This window comes from Mobula birostris, chromosome 2 (assembly GCF_030028105.1).
Source record: "Mobula birostris isolate sMobBir1 chromosome 2, sMobBir1.hap1, whole genome shotgun sequence".
NCBI lineage: Eukaryota > Metazoa > Chordata > Chondrichthyes > Myliobatiformes > Myliobatidae > Mobula > Mobula birostris.
The window spans coordinates 5,328,710-5,340,068 of NC_092371.1; the positions used below are offsets into that span (position 1 = coordinate 5,328,710).

Here is an 11,359-nt window from a genome sequence, read left to right on the forward strand (position 1 = left end):
ACCCAACCCCCGGCTAATCCTAGATCTCAGCCCAGCTACCCTTCCCTAAACCTCACCACACCCCTCTCCCTATGCAAGCCATCTCCCTCCCATGTCCCAAGCCAATTCCTCCCCCTCGCTCCTCACCCCCTCTTTCCGTCATTTCCCCTTCCCCATTCGAGAACATGAGAGATATAGAAGGAGGCGGCCACCTGGCCTTTCCTTCCCTCAGTTTAATCATATCTGATCTACCTCAGGCCTCATCTAGTCTTCTGACCTAGTCCCTCATCATACTCAAATGTGCCCCCCCATAAAAAAATCTGCTGGAGAAACCAAAATCAAGCCAAAATGAACCCTTCCAGAGGCAGTGCCTCAAAAAGGGGGCATAGAGCCTCACCATTCGGGACACACCCTCTTCTCGTTACTAACATCGCGGAGGAGGTACAGGAGCCTGCAGGCCCACACGACTGTTGTTGGCAGAATCTCATCTGGTGATGAGGATTGTCAGGGGGTCGAGTGGTGCCACATTATCAACCTCACACTCAACGTCAGTAAGACCAAGGAATTGACTGTGGACAGCAGTCCTCACTGGGGGGGGGGGCGGAAGGGTCATTGGGGTGGGGGTCAGTGATGGAAAGGGTCATTGGAGAGGTGGGGGTCAGTGGTGGAAAGGGTCATTGGGGGGTCAGTGGTGGAAAGGGTCATTGGGGGGGGTCAGTGGTGGAAAGGGTCATTGGGGGGTCAATGGTGGAAAGGGTCATTGGGGGGGTCAGTGGTGGAAAGGGTCATTGGGGGGTCAGTGGTGGAAAGGGTCATTGGGGTGGGGGTCAGTGGTGGAAAGGGTCATTGGGGGGTCAGTGGTGGAAAGGATCATTGGGGTGGGGGTCAGTGGTGGAAAGGGTCATTGGGGTGGGGGTCAGTGGTGGAAAGGGTCGGCAGTTTCAGGTTCCTGGGCATCAACATCTCAGACGATTTATCCTGGGCAACGACGAGGAAGGCACGGTAATGGCCATACGTCATTCAGAGTTTGAGGAGATTTAGTACATCACTAATGGCTCCTGCAAATCTTCATAGATGGAGAGCTTTCTGACCGGGTGCATCACTGCCTGGTGTGGAGCTCCAGTGCTCAGGATCACAAGAGGCCGCGGAGAGTCATAGCCTCAGCCAAATCCATCATGGGCTCAACCCTCCCCTCCATCGAGGACATCCTCAAGAAGGCGGCATCCATCACTGGGTACCCTCAGCCCCTGGGACATGCCCTCCTCCCACTACAACCACCGAGAGGACACACACTCAACAATCAATAGATTCTTCCACTCCGCCATCGGATTCCCAAATGGTCCACGAACCCGTGAACACTGCCTCACTCTCCCTCTTATTCGCAACTTCTAGTCATTTCCACGCTTTGCGCTGAACTGCTGGCGCAAAACAACACATAGTGCGGCACACGTCAGTGACTCCGAACATCGACAAATCCTTTCCTCCTTCCACAGACGCTGCTCGACCTGCTGAGATCATCCAGCAGATTGTCTGTTGTTCCAGATCCCAGTGTCCGCAGTCTCTTTGTGCCCCCGATCTCTCTACATTACCATACCCCTCTTCTTTAAACAACCCCAGTGATCCAGACCCCCCCCACAACAACACCAAGTGGAGAATGCCAGAGATTTGCCACCTCACAAACCCCCAGAGAGTTTGTGGTTACAATTATGTTTAAAAGACGTTTAGGTAGCTGGTATAGGAATGGTTTTAAGAGGGATGTAGGCCAAACCTGGGTAAATGGGACTAGCTCAGATGGGCATCTTGGTCAGCATGGGTTAGATGGGCCGAATGGCCGCTTCCACGTTGTAAGATGGCAAGTTGCTCCCCCCAGGTCCTGAAATTGGGCCCCAAACTGCCACTGGTGGAAACATCTCAACATCTCCACTCGAGATGTGAGATGTTTCAAATATGATCTCCTAAATAATAGACCCCAGTCTGCTGGGCTTGCCTCGCTGGGAGCTCTCTCTCACCGCAGGCAACCCCGTCCTCCATCCTCCCCCACTCCCGCACCAGCCCTCTCCCCATCGTCCCCTTCCCCATTCCCTTTCCTCCAGTCCCCATTCACCTCTCACCCCCTCTCCCTCCCTCCCTCCCTGTCTCTGTCCAACGCTGCAATCGACACCAAACTTCTGTGGCCAAGACCGATCGGAATGCAGCAGCGTCTGCGAGGGGAAGAGCGAGCCCTCGCAAGCAGCCGGCCACGCAGCACATCTTGGCAGAGACAGAGCGAGTGAGAAAACCTCTTCAATTTGATGCAACAAATTTCTTTGAAATGCAATCGCCGGCTCTCACCTTTCCCTGTGCATCGAATGCAAGTTGCAGTTCAGTTGTGCAGGTCACCTGCCCTTTTCCTCCTGGACGATCCTCTTCTGCCCCGTTACCCCACTCCCCCTCCCTCCCTCCCTCACTCACTCACTCCCGTCCATGCCCTCAGCGCCGCTCCATTTGATAGCTGGTTCTTGTTTGTCACGGTCCCCGGGGCAGGCTATCAATCACCCGCGGCGCGGTGACGTCACGCGCACCGGCCCCGCGCTGGAGAGGCGGACGTCAGGGGGGAGGAGCTGGGGTTTGAGGCGGGGCGGATGTGGCCGTCGCCAGGTTTGTGCGGGGCAACTGGCTACTTAAAGGGGCCGCGCTGATGGGGAATGAAACGGAGCTATCCCCCACACGAACGCTGGCTCCCGTGAATTTGACGGACTAAACAGTCTACATAGTAAAATTACATACCAAGCAGCGAGGAGCGCTAAACAACAGAATGGAGCAGAGATTGTAATGCTATCTAAAGTTCAAAGTAAATTTATTATCAAAGTACATATATGTCACCATATACAACCCTTAGGTTCATTTTCTTGCGGGCATACTCAATAAATCCATAATTGAATAATAACCGTAATAGAATCATATAAAGACTGCACCAACTTGGGCATTCAACTAGTGTGCAAAAGACAACAAACAGCAAATACAAAAAGAGAGAAATAATAATAACAAGCAAATAAATAAATAATAACAACAAATAAATAAGCAATAAATATCGAGTTCGCACGTGGCCAAGTGGTTAAGATGTTCATCTAGTGATCTGAAGGTCGTGAGTTCGAGCCCCAGCAGAGGGAACGTGTGTTGTGTCCTTGAGCAAGGCACTTAACCACACATTGCTCTGCGACGACACCGGTGCCAGGCTGTATGGGTCCTAGTGCCCTTCCCTTGGACAACATCGGTGTCGTGGAGAGGGGAGACTTGCAGCATGGGCCACTGCTGGTCTTCCATACAACCTTGCCCAGGCCTGCGCCCTGGAAACTTTCCAAGGCACAGATCCATGGTCTCACGAGACTGATGGATGCCTATATAAAAAAAAATCGAGAACATGAGATGAAGAGTTGTTGAAGGTTGTGGGGGCTTTTAAATGATAGAGCAAGTGACATTGAGTGAAGTTATCCCCTTTGGTTCAAGAGCCTGATGGTTGAGTGGTAATATATGTTAAGGTATAATATATGGCCTGTGAAGTTCAAAGTTCAGATTTATTATCACAGTATGTACACCATATACAATATATCATATACAATCTTGAGGTTCATCTACTTGCAGGCATTCACAAGACAAAGAAACACAAAAGAATCATTTTTTAAAAACCCACACAAGAAGGACTGACAAAAGAGGAAGTGCAAATAGTGAAAACAAGTAAACAGCAAACGTGAACTGTCATAGTCATAGTCATACTTTATTAATCCTGGGGGAAACTGGTTTTCATCACAGTTGCACCATAAATAATAAATAGTAATAGAACCAAAAATAGTTAAATAGTAATATGTAATTTATGCCAGTAAATTATGAAATAAGTCCAGGACCAGCCTATTGGCTCAGGGTGTCTGACCCTCCAAGGGAGGAGTTGTAAAGTTTGATGGCCACAGGCAGGAATGACTTCCTATGACGCTCTGTGTTGCATCTCGGTGGAATGAGTCTCTGGCTGAATGTACTCCTGTGCCCAACCAGTACATTATGTAGTGGAGGGAGACATTGTCCAAGATGGCATGCAACTTAGACAGCATCCTCTTTTCAGAGAGTCCAGTTCCATCCCCACAACATCACTGGCCTTACGAATGAGTTTGTTGATTCTGTTGGTGTCTGCTACCCTCAGCCTGCTGACCCAGCATACCACAGCAAACATGATCACACTGGCCACCACAGACTCGTAGAACATCCTCAGCATCGTCTGGTAGATGTTAAAGGACCTCAGTTTCCTCAGGAAATAGAGACAGCTCTGACCCTTCTAGTAGACAGCCTCAGTGTTCTTTGACCTGTCCAGTTTGTTATCAATTCGTATCCCCAGGTATTTGTAATCCTCCACCATGTCCACACTGACCCCCGGATGGAAACAGGGGTCACCGGTACCTTAGCTCTCCTCAGGTCTACCACCAGCTCCTTAGTCTTTTTCACATTAAGCTGCACGTAATTCTGCTCACACCATGTGACAAAGTTTCCTACCGTAGCCCTGTACTCAACCTCATCTCCCCTGCTGATGCATCCAATTATGGCAGAGTCATCCGAAAACTTCTGAAGGTGACAAGACTCTGTGCAGTAGTTGAAGTCTGAGGTGTAAATGGTGAAGAGAAAGGGAGACAAGACAGTTCCCTGTGGAGCTGTGGAGTCCAGATTCAGGAGTGAAAGCTGGAGCAAAAAGCCCGGTGGCTGCAGGGCAACACCTGCTCCCGATGGTGGCAGCCAGGAGAGAGGGAGTCGGGTTGAATTAAGGGTGCGAGAACGCGGCGTCTCCACCGGGAGGGGGATGTGAGAGAGGTGAAGGGCCTGACAGCAGTGGGAAAGAAGTTGATCTTGGATCCAGTCACCCAGGCTTTCACGCTCCATTATCTTCTCCCAGAAGGTAGGAGGGAGAAAAAGAAACGGCCAGGGGACAGGTACCCCTGACGGTACCGTCAGCCCTCCCGAGGCAACGACCGTGAAGACGTGATGAGCCGGTGACAGATTGGGCAGTGTTTGCCGCTCTCTCAACAAGTCAAACGAACTCAGCAAATCACGCAGCATCTGCAAAGGGCGATAAAACAGCTGATGTTCCACGACCTGTGCTCAAGACGTGCAGGATCTGTGCTTATGATTTAGGGTCAGGTCGGAGTAGAGCAGTGACTGTACCGGGATGAGGTTCCGCCATCGGGAGACTTTCTGTGGCCCGTTTATTTATTTATTGTTATTTTGTTTATTGAGATGCAGTGTGGAACAGCCCTCCTTGCCCTTTGAGCCACACCAACCAGCAACCCCCAATTTAACCCTTGCCTAATCACAGGACCAATTACCCCACCAACCGGCACATCTTTGGACTGTGGGAGGAAACCGAAGCACCCGGAGGAAACCCACACGGTCACAGGGAGAACGTACAAACTGCTTACAGATACTCCGGATGCTGGTACTGTAAAGCGTTGTCCTGTTGTTCCGGTCTGTAGATGTTTGAGAGAATCCTTGTTTGACAAACCGAGTTTGCAGACACCTAAGAAAGTTGGTACATTGGTAAGTTTTCCTTGATCCCAGCAAACAATCAAGCTTCCTCTGTTTTGTTATTATTCAAAGATTCCGCTTCCATCCTCCTTCGTGCTGCTAAGACGGTGCCAAATGTCTGCCTCTTCATGTTCACCTGTGGAAACCACTGAAGTTCCTCTCTTTAATGTCTCTTTTCTCCTACTCAGGGTGGCTGGGGTTCTGTCGAGGTTCCTGGCCTGTAACAGCATTCAAACTGCGACGAGTTCCCATTCTTGGAGCTCACCGACCGGCTGGCCGTTTTCCCACAGGGTGCAGGCCGGGAGATGACCAATTCTGGGTCGGTGCTGCCGAGTGAGGCGACACTAAGCGATCCCTACAGAATTCTCCGTAACTTCTGCCATCTCCAGCGGGATCACACCACCAAGCACTTCCTTCCCTCCCCCCTCTCTCTGCTTCCCACAGGGATCGCTCCCTACGCGACTCCTTTGTCCATTCATTCCCCCCATTGACCTCCCACCTGGCACTTATCCTTGTAAGTGGAACAAGTGCCACACCTGCCCCTACACCCCCCTCACTACCATTCAGCACCTCAAACAGTCCTCCCAGGTGAGGCAACATTCACCTGTGCGTCCAGTGGTCTGTGATACTGTGTCCAGTGCTCCTGGTGTGGCCTCCTGTGTATCAATGAGACCCAACGCAGATTGGGAGACCACTTCACAGAGCACCTATGCTCTGTCTGCCAGAAAAAGCAGGATCTCCTACTGGCGATCCATTTTAATTCTCTTTCCCATTCCCATTCCAACATGGCCTCCTCTACCTGAGGCCACACTCGGGTTGGAGGAGCAACACCTTATGTTCCGTCTGGGTAGCCACCAACCTGTTGGCGTGAACATCGACTTCTCTAACTTCCAGTAATGACCCCCCCCTCACTATTCCCCACTCCCCATTCCATTTTCCTCTCTCACCTTCTCTCCCTACCTGCCCATCACCTCCCTCTGGTGCTCCTCCCCCTTCCCTTTCTCCCATGGCCTTCTGTCCGCTCCTGTAAGACTCCCCAGCTCCTTATCTCTTTCACCGTCAACTTCCCAACTCTCTACCTCACTCTCGGCGCCTCCCGGTTTCACCTGCTACTCGCCACTTTGTACTTCTTCTTCCCCTCCCCTCTCCTTCTCACTCCTTCTCACTCTGAATTCTCATCTTCGCTCTCCAGTCCTGATGAAGGGTCTCGGCCCGGGACTCTTTTCCATGGACGCTGCCTGGCCTGCTAAGTTCCTCCAGCATCTGGAGTGACAGTGTCGATCAGACCTGATGGGCCGAATGGCCGAACCCTCCTCTGATTATGTATTATGGTCAGAACGAATCTCTCAATCCGAATCAGGTTGAATATCACTGACAAATGTCCCTTCCCTTCCCTTATCGTTTTCCACTTATTTCCGACGTGGTTTTGCCGTGGGAGCCCGTTGTCTACGATGCGGTGGCGAGTTCTCGGGCCGATCGAGCGGCCGAAAGGGTTCCACGAGGCTGTGAGCAAAGCGTGTGGCATAGAAACCAGGGGACGAGAGCGAGCCCGTGATCCACTCCGTGTCTCGCCAATCTCACTGATTAGAGATCGAAATCAGCGGCGCAGGTGCGGGGGGCGAACGGGTGCTCGACGCCGCCGGAGGAACGAGTCGGTGGGCGATGGTCTCTCCCGCTCTGTCGGGGGATGGTGCAGGGGCAAGGACAGGGACAGGGACAGGGGCAGGGACAGGGACAGGGGCAGGGGCAGGGGCAGGGGCAGGGGCAGGGGCAGGGGCAGGGGCAGGGTTTCATCGTCGTGGTTTGTGGATTCTGGACTCGAGGATGTGCTTTCAGTCTTTCTGTTTGCTCCTATTTCTGTTGCGAACCTGGACAACTTTGAATCGGGTCGGCCTGCAGATTCAACACTGAGCTGAACTGAATATCGTCTGCCTTTTGATTTTGTATTTTGTTGCAATTTGCACGATTTTTAGCGTGTAGGGGTCGGGGTTGACGTTTATTGTGTATAGGGGAGGGGGGTTGATGGTTTTCGTGTCGGGGGAGCTGATGTTTTTTGTGTGTAGGGGAGGTGGGTTTGATGGTTTTCGTGTGTAGGGGAGGGGGGTTGATGGTTTTTTGTGTGTAGGGGAAGGGGTTTGATGGTTTGTGTTTGGGGGGTTTGATGGTTTTTCATGTCTGGGGAGGGGGGTTTGGATTTTTGTGTGTAGGGGAGGGGGTTTCATGGCTTATGTGTGTGCTGGAGGTTGGTTCGTTGTTTTCTGTGTGTGGGGGAGGGGGGGTTGATGGTTTTTTGTGTGTAGGGGAGGTTGGTTCGTTTTTTGTGTGTGGGAGAGGGGGTTTGATTTTTGTGTGTAGGGGAGGGGTTTGATGGTTTTTTGTGTGTAGGGGAGGGGGGGTTGATGTTTTGTGTGTAGGGGAGGGGGGGTTGATGTTTTGTGTGTAGAGGAGGGTGGTTTGATGTTTTGTGTGTAGGGGAGGGGGGTTTGATGATGCTGCCTTTTTGAGGAAGTCGAGGATCCTCAGAGGGAGGTGCAGAGGCCCAGGTTTTGGAGCTTGTTGATTAGAATGGAGGGTATGATTGTGTTGAATGCTGGGCTGTAGTCAATAAACAGCAGCCTGGTGTAGGTGTGACTATTGTCCTGGTGATCCCAGGCCAAGTGCAGAGCCAGTGAGATTGTATCTGCTGCAGACCGATTGTCCTAGTAGGCAAAAATGTAGTGGCTTCAGGCCCTTGCTCAGATGGGAGTTGATTCTCGCCATGACCCTTCATCACAGTAGATGTGAGTGCCACCGGGTGATAGTTGTTGAAGCTGCTCACTCTGCTCTTCTTGGGCACTGATATGATTAACGCCCTTTTGAAGCAGTGGGGATCTCCGACTGCAGCAGTGAGATTGACCATGTCCTTCAACACTCTCTAGTTGGTTGGCACAGGTTTTCACACTCCACCAGGTACACCATCAGAGCCTGACACCTTGTGGGGGTTCACCCTCTCGAAAGATGCTCTGACGTCAGAGATGACGGGGTCACCAGATGCTGCAGGGATTCACACAGCTGTAGTTTTATTGCTCCTCCCGAAGTGAGCATGAAAGAATGTTGAGCTCGTCTGGGAGTGAAGCATCACACCCATTCATGATGTGACGTTTCACCCTGTAGGAAAGATAGCAGAGCGCGCAGATACAGTAGGCTCGCTGGATCCAAACAAAGGTGCAATTCTTCATCTTTTATCAACATCTTTTTGATGGTTGCTGGGCGCTGCTGGCTGTCAGGAACATCAAGTAACTCAGGCCTACCTACCCCACGAGCGAGTTGCCGGATAGTGGAGCTGGTCGTGTGCCCGTGTTACAGCCATCCAGGGGAGAGGACTACAACGAGTCTCCTTCATTGACTCGTTGGCAGTGGAGCTGCTGGGTCACAGACCTGGCCCTCACAGCCTGGAACCATCTGCTGCCATCACAAATGACGGAGCGGCCAGAGCAGATTCTCTACTGGGCTGGGGGATGTCCCTCCTGTCAGGGCTACACTCCCGTGTTCATCCCAAGGAAGGCAAGCAGCGTAGCCTCTGCCTGCGGCTGCCCTCTGCGATTTGTGGAACTGCGGCAAGCTGGATAAAAGGTGAATCCAGTCCAACATCCATACACCATCATCTACTGGCCGTGATACTCAGGGACCAGGGTACTCTGTTATTATTACTTGTATGTTTTGTAACTGTACGTTCTCTGCTATCATAATCACATATATGTGCTATCGCTCTGTGTCTGTGTCTGTGTTTTGCATCTTGGCCCCAGAGGAACACTGTGTTGTTTGGCTGTATTCCTGGGTATGGTTGAATGACCATTGAACGTGAACTTGAACACAAAATAATCTGCAGAGGCTGGGGTCAAAGCAACACTCACAACAAGCTGGAGGAACTCAGCAGGTCTGGCAGCATCGGTGGAAAAAGATCGGTCAACCTTTCCGGCCGGACGAAGGGTTCCGGCTGGAAACGTCGACTGATCTTTTTCCACAGATGCTGCCCGATCTGCTGAGTTCCTCCAGCGTGTTGTGAGTGAACATGAACTTGAGGAAGGAATGGCGGCCGACCCCTGTCAGAGCTGACCCGTATCTGATTGTGTCACAAGAGACTCTTAGACACTGCAAATCCAGAGCATCACAGAAATTCTGGAGCATCTCTGCAGATCGGGCAGCATCTATGGAGAGGAATAAACTGTTGATGTTTCGGGCTAAAAAATTTTGTGTGTGTGTACCTCTCAATCAAATGCGGGTTGGTTAAATGAGTCTGATTTTTAAGAGTCTGCTGTAACATTTTTGATAAAGAAGAGGCAGTGGGCATTGAAGGGGCAAGGTAGCTGTATGTTTGGGGTCTCTCCACACAGGGGTCCTGCCCATGGGTGGGATGTTTGGGGAAGACAGGAGGTCTGTTTACCCCATTCCTATCAGAACCAGTGCTGTGGATATCGATAACCAATAAACGAGTACAGTGTGCTGGCTTTATTTGCCAAATGGGGAGGGATGGGGTCCCATTGGGAGTGTGGACGGTGGGAGTGAATGGGAAGGGATGGGTCCCATTGGGAGTGTGGACGGTGGGAGTGAATGGGAAGGGGTGAGTCCCATTGGGAGTGTGGACGGTGGGAGTGAATGGGAAGGGATGGGGTCCCATTGGGAGTGTGGACGGTGGGAGTGAATGGGAAGGGATGGGGTCCCATTGGGAGTGTGGACGGTGGGAGTGAATGGGAAGAGATGGGGTCCCATTGGGAGTGTGGATGGTGGGAGTGAATGGGAAGGGATGGGGTCCCATTGGGAGTGTGGACGGTGGGAGTGAATGGGAAGGGATGGGGTCCCATTGGGAGTGTGGACGGTGGGAGTGAATGGGAAGGGATGGGTCCCATTGGGAGTGTGGACGGTGGGAGTGAATGGGAAGGGATGGGTCCCATTGGGAGTGTGGACGGTGGGAGTGAATGGGAAGGGGTGGGTCCCATTGGGAGTGTGGATGGTGGGAGTGAATGGGAAGGGATGGGGTCCCATTGGGAGTGTGGATGGTGGGAGTGAATGGGAAGGGATGGGGTCCCATTGGGAGTGTGGACAGTGGGAGTGAATGGGAAGGGGTGGGTCCCATTGGGAGTGTGGACAGTGGGAGTGAATGGGAAGGGGTGGGGTCCCATTGGGAGTGAATGGGGAGAGGCCAAGGGGGAGTGGATTAAATGGAGAAATGAGAGAAAGGTATTGGAAGGTGTTGGATGTAGGGAGAGGGATTAGAGGAAGGAAGGGAGGGAGCATTTCTGATCAGAAATTGGTGTGGACACATTGCTGACTGTAGTTCCCTCCCGGCGAGGAGTCTCCACCTGCACCCTCCAGCCCAGGACACAGGAGCCCACCTCTCCCCTGCCCAACCTGCCTCTCCTGAGGAGGTCTATTACCTGCCTGGTGTGGTGGGGCTGCGAGGTCTGATTCCTGGTCAGAGTACAAACCGAGGTCCTCCAACTGAGGGTAGGAAGAAACCCATCGCCCTGAGGGGTGAGGTGGGTTCGGATGAGGAGGGAGTGAATTCTCACCCACCTCCACCACTCCCCTTTCTTCCCCCCCCCCCCACTGGGTTGAAAAGTGGCCAGTCTGTGGTCGGGGGTGGGGGGGGGGGGGTGCTGTCATTGAAAATGGGATCTTGCTGTGCCCCTGCTGCCCTATGACCCCTGTGGAGCCAGCATTTCCCCATCTCTCCCAAAGGATTTGGAGTCGCAGGTTGAAAAGAACTGGGCAACGTTTAATGAGTTTTTAAGAAGGAGGGAGCGTGTAACAGTTGGACCCAGCTCCCCTCCTCCCCACTCCCCCTCACCCACCCTCCCAG

At 52.3% G+C, this 11,359-nt stretch overlaps 1 protein-coding gene across 1 annotated transcript in view; it reads right to left on the reverse strand.

The window, feature by feature from the left end:
- The window catches only part of LOC140211579 (phospholipid-transporting ATPase ID-like), a 101,870-nt gene extending 99,474 nt beyond the window's left edge, over positions 1-2,396 (reverse strand). The window contains 1 exon segment of the mRNA XM_072281448.1: positions 2,311-2,396. The gene's annotated coding sequence lies outside the window, so the exon portion shown is untranslated.
- Between the last annotated feature and the right edge of the window lie 8,963 nt (positions 2,397-11,359).